Below are 6,000 nucleotides of genomic sequence, written 5' to 3' on the forward strand. Positions count from 1 at the left end.
CCTACAGAGAGTTCTAAGTGGTTATCCCCTGTAGTTTTGGCCAGGAAATCCAATGGAAAATTGAGAATGTGCATAGACTTGAGGGATCTTAATGAGAGAATTTGGGTAGGTAGACATCCCCTGCCTAACATCACGGAGATGTTGTCCACTTTAAAGGGGGCAAAAGTGTTTACAACTCTTGACTTGTCGTCAGCCTACCATCAAGTGGTTCTACACAAAGACTCATGCCATTTAATATCTTTCATCACTCCTAATGGGGCCTACAGGTTTAACGCATGCCCTTTGGGTTGGCGACTGCTTCTTCAGTATTTCAAAGGGTAATGGAAGCCATGTTTAAAAGTATTGATAAGGTTAGATGCTTCCAGGATGATATTTTAGTGTGGGGATCTAATGATGAAGAACATGATGAGATTTTGCTTAAGGTGTTGATGGTGTTAAAGAACAAGGGAGTAACTTTAGAAGCGAGCAAGTGTCATTTTGGAGTGGAGAGTGTGGAATATTTGGGACATAAATTATCAGAGAGGGGGGTGGAACCCAATGAGAATCTGGTAATGGCTATAAAGAATTTTCCTTTTCCTCTGAATAAGGATCAATTAAAATCCTTTTTTGGCCTGTTAGAATTTTATGCACGTTTCATTCCGAGGTGTGCTGAACGGACTAAGGAAATGCGGTTTTTGTTGAAGAATGGTGTCAAGTTTGAATGGACGAAGGATTGTGAAAATGAGTTAAATGAGATGAAACAAGATGTTGCTAAAGCTGTTCCATTAAAACCATTTCATACGAAAGATCAGAGTATTGTAGTTTACTGATGCCAGTCAGTTTGGCTTAGGGGCTGTGTTGATGCAAGCCAGGAATGGCAGAGAAGAAGTGGTTGCTTTTGCATGTCGTACTTTGAGGGGCGCTGAGTCAACATATTCAGTTATTGAGAGGGAGGCTCTGGCATGTTGGTGGAGTGTGAATTACTTCAGAAAATATTTATGGGGAACCAAATTTGTTTTGTGAATGGATCACAAACTTTCTTGAATCTATTCTCAACCAAACGAGCTTCCAAGGCAACTCCTAGAATTGCAAAGTGGCATAAGTTGCAAGAATTAAAATGTTGTATAGAGTACATTCCAGGTGCTAAAAACATCTTTGCGGATTGTTTATCTCGTCTACCGGTGGTGTCTGATGTGGAGGAGATGGATGATAATTTTTCTGTGGTGGCTTGTACAATGTTAGATGAGAGGGAGTGTGTAATGGAGGAGGAATGGAGAGAAGCCGTGTTAAAAGACTATGGCCCTCATTTCAAGGTTGAACCGCCTAACGGCCGCCTATGGGGCCACAAACCCACCAGCCGCATTACAACATCCCCGCTGGGCCGTAACATTGCAGCCGGCTCCTAATGGAGCCGGCGGCAATGTGGCGGTGCGGTGGGTGCAGCAGCACCTGTCGCGCTTTCCACTGTCTGCTGAGCAGGCAGTGGAAATCACGATGGGGCTGTGCCTGGGGGCCCCTGCACTGCCCATGCCAAGCGCATGGGCAGTGCAGGGGCCATGAGGGGGCCAGAGAGTCCCCTTACCACCAGCCTTTCCATGGCGGTGTCTACCGGAATGAGTGCTATGAAAAGAAGGATTAGAGATACCTTTTGGTGGCTGGGTTTGGACAGGGATGTTGAACATTGGGTAAGAGAATGTTTGTCTTGTGCATTGAGCGATAAGTCACAAGTGACTGTCCCCAGTCCCATGGAAGCAGTTCCTGTTCCAGACAAACCATGGCATAAATTAGGAATGGACATTATTGGACCGATGAATATGCTCAACAATAGTTGTAGATTTGGGATTGTCCTAGTGGATTATTATTCCTGTTGGCTTGAGGTAAAGTTTGTTAAAACAGTTGATACTACTGCTGTAATGATATTCCTACGTGATTTGTTTATGAGAAAGGGGATTCCTAGTCAAATGGTCACCGATAATGGTGTGCAATTTACCTCTAGGGAATTCAAGAGTTTCATGTGTAACTGGGGTGTGGAACACATTACCACTTCTCTATATCATCCTAGGAGCAATGGCTTGGTGGAAAGGTACAAACGTGTAATAAAAGATAATGTTCAGTTATCTTTGGTGAATAAGTTGGATTGGAAGAAGGAGGTGAGTGAATTGGTTTGGGCTCTACGCACCACTCCCAATGTTGCTACGTGGGTGTTGCCGTTTGCGTTGCTTAGAGGGAGAGAGGCTGTAAACAAATTGGTTCGGCCTTGGATGAGTGACTTGGTTGTGTCTGAAGGAAAAAAAAAAGAAAAGTAGCGGAAAAATGTGAGATTGCTCAAAACAAATGCAATACGGAATACAATGACAACAATCATTTGTAGAAAGTACTGACAAACAAATATATCAAATAATGAAGAGACTCTTAACGGGCTGCAAAGTAGCAAAGAAAGAGGAAGAGTACCTAAAGTCAGGTGGTTATATAGGATACGCTTTATGGTTGATCATGTGGCGGAGAAGGGTTTATTGGGAAATGTAGTGTTAAACTTTTGTTATTGGCTGCTGAAAAAAATAAAACATCGAAAGAGAAGCATAATCCTTGCCTCCGTGTCCTTAATAAAATTGAAAATTCTTTTGTCGCGAATGCTAGAAAATCTTATATCCTTTTTGAAAGTTTCAGTATATGAGTGACATTCAACTGCCAAAAGTGTGGTACGGTGAGGGACACCTTTTTGCCTGTAAAACCAAGCAATGAAGTCCATTTAAAGAGAGAACTAACAGAAATGACCTGCTTTTCAGCAATGAGATGCTCTAAAAAGACTGCGAAACCCCTGAAATGAGACCACTAACCTAGGTGCTACAGCAACGGATCGAATTTAAATTAAGTAACGTAGTGACGTAATTAAAATGGCGGTAGGAAATTAGATTCACATAAGTATGCTTAAGAGGTGACAGGAGTGTCTATCAGAAACATGCTCCCATACGATTTCTTACAGAGTGCATATTTGTTTTGTTTACACTTATTAACATTTTGCATTTTCTATATACATCATATATTTCAGTAATACGATAACATCATCTTTTTTAAAAACAGGTATTTGACACATATATCATCATAAAGCATGAATTGTGAAGTATTAACAGTGTGTCTGTAAAAGATAAGCCATGTGGGGTGCAGTCAGAGCAGGTGCACAATGACGGTGACATGTGTTACATCACCTCACTAATCAGTCTCATAACATGCGTCATTTGTTTTTTTTCACAATACAGATTCAAGCATGCTGAAATACAATCAAAATATAAACTGTGGCAAACTATGAACTAGGTAAGCCACCCCCGGCTGGCGTATTCAAGGAATAATTGTCTAAGACCTATTGTGTAATGCGATGGTCGGTATGAGGGCGCATGGGAAGCCGTAGAACAGCATGATCGCTTACACATGTGGGCTTCAAGTGGAGAGATCACTATGAGACATCTGGTGGTTGAGCAGCTGCCTGGAAGTCTGAAGTATAGTGTTGTAGTTGTCAGCCAAGGGATATTTGTGTAAACCGAGTGTGTCTTCTCTGTGCAGGATGACACTCTCTCCCTGAGCGCATTCAATCATTGATCACTCCCATGCTTCAGAGTGCATATTTTTAATTGCAAACATACAAAACTAAGGCAGACATGAGGGAATGTCTGAGCTGGCCGAGGAGGCCCTCTTGCACAGGCTTCAAGGCCTAGAGCAAAAGGATTGCAAAGCTCTATATTTCCATGAGGCTAAAGAATTTGGTATTGCAGAAGTTATAAAGTAATTCAGTTCAGATCTAAAACCAAACCATATAACATTACCCTCAATGAAGTGTGAAAAGATTCCTATTCAGAGACATAAATTTCAAGCAGAATACAAACCACTTATTTTGATTAAAAAGTGAATTCCCGGATGTAGAAGGCTGGCCTGGCTTATAGTGGGTACCTGATGGTACTTACACCTTGTGCCAGGTCCAGTTATCCCTTATTAGTAGATCAGTAGTGTTCTAGCAGCTTGGGCTGATAGAGGTAGCTATAGCAGAGCAGCTTAGGCTGAACTAGGAGACATGCAAAGCTCCTACTATACCACTTATATCATATAGCACTATATCATAAGAATCACAATACTCAGAGTTACTAAAAATAAAGGTACTTTATTTTAGTGACAATGTGTCAGAAATATCTCAGAGGATATACTCCCTTAGGAGGTAAGTAAAATACACAAAATATACTCACAAACCAAAAGCAGGTAAGTAAGCAGTTAGAAAAGTAGTGCAAACACTGTAGAATACAATAGGATGCAATAGGCCTAGGGGCAACACAAACCATATACTAAGAAAGTGGAATGCGAACCACTTAGGGACCCCAGGCCTAGTGTAGTGTGTAGAGGGTCGCGGGGAGTGTAAGAAAAAACTAAGGGTGTCCAAGATACCCCACCTCAAGACCCTGAAATGTAGGAGTAAAGTTATCCTACTTCCCCAGAAACACACTGAAGTCGTGATAGGAGATTCTGCAAAGACAACAACTGACTGCAAAGCACTGAAGACGGATTCCAGGACCTGAGGACCTGTAAAGAAAGGGGACCAAGTCTAAGAGTCACGAAAGTGTCTGGGGGGGCAGGAGCCCATTAAACCCCGGATGAAGGTGCAAAAGGGCTGCCTCTGGGTGGAAGATGCTGAAGATTCTGCAACAACGGAAGATGCCAGGAACTTCTCCTTCGCACAGAAGATGTCCCACGGCGTGCTGGAGGATGCAGAGTTGTTTCCTCGCAGAAAGACCACAAACAAGCCTTGCTAGCTGCAAAGGTCGCGGTTGAAGAAAATGGGTGCTGCCCGAGCCCAGGAAGGACCAGGAGGTCGCCCCTTGGGGGAGGAGACAGAGGGGGCGCTCAGCAGTACAGAGAGCCCACGCAGAAGCAGGCAGCACCTGCAGAAGCATTTGAACAGGCATTCAAGAAATCTGAGCACAGCAGTCGTCTCAACACTACAAAGGAGGGTCCCCCGAAGCCGGTGGTCAACTCAGTGAGTTGAGCAATGCCGGACGGAGTGCTGGGGACCTGGGCTATGCTATGCTCGAAGGATTCTTTGCAAAAGTGCACAGAAGCCCTAGCAGCTGCAGATCACGCAGTACACAGGATTACTGTCTGGCGTGGGAAGGCAAGGACTTACCTCAACCAAATTTGGACAGAAGGACCACTGGTCTGTCGGGTTACTTGGATCCAGCTCCTGTGTTCCAGGGACCATGCTCGTCAAGATGAGAGGGGACGCAGAGGACCGGTGAAGCAGAAGTTTAGTGCCTGCGTTGGCAGGGGGAAGATTCCGTCTACCCACGTTCTTCTTGGCTTCCAGTGCAGGGTGAAGGCAGACAGCTCTCAGAGCATGCACCGCCAGAAAACAGTCAAGAAAGCCGGCAGGATTAGGTGCTACAATGTTGCTGGTAGTCGTCTTGCTTCTTTGTTGAGGTTTTGCAGGCGTCCTAGAGCAGTCAGCGGTCGATCCTTGGCAGAAGTCGAAGCGGGAGATGCAGAGGAACTCTGGTGAGCTCTTTCATTCGTTATCTGAAGAGAAACCCACAGGAGAGACCCTAAATAGCCCTCAGAGGAGGATTGGCCACCTAACCAGGTAAGCACCTATCAGGAGAGGTCTCTGACGTCACCTGCTGGCACTGGCCACTCGGAGGCCTCCATTGTGCCCTCACACCCCTGCATTCAAGATGGCAGAGGCCTGGGACACACTGGAGGTGCTCTGGGCACCACCCTGGGGTGGTGATGGACAAGGGAGTGGTCACTCCCCTTTCCTTTGGCCAGTTTCACACCAGAGCAGGGGCTGGGGGATTCCTGAACCGGTGTAGACTGGCTTATGCAAGGAGGGCACCATCTGTGCCCTTCAAAGCATTTCCAGAGGCTGGGGGAGGCTACTCCTCCCCAGCCCTTACACTTATTTCCAAAGGGAGAGGGTGTAGCACCCTCTCTCAGAAGAAATCCTTTGTTCTGCCCTCCTGGGACTAGGCTGCCCAGACCCCAGGA

Source organism: Pleurodeles waltl, chromosome 3_1 (genome assembly GCF_031143425.1).
Source record: "Pleurodeles waltl isolate 20211129_DDA chromosome 3_1, aPleWal1.hap1.20221129, whole genome shotgun sequence".
NCBI classification, from domain to species: Eukaryota; Metazoa; Chordata; class Amphibia; order Caudata; family Salamandridae; genus Pleurodeles; species Pleurodeles waltl.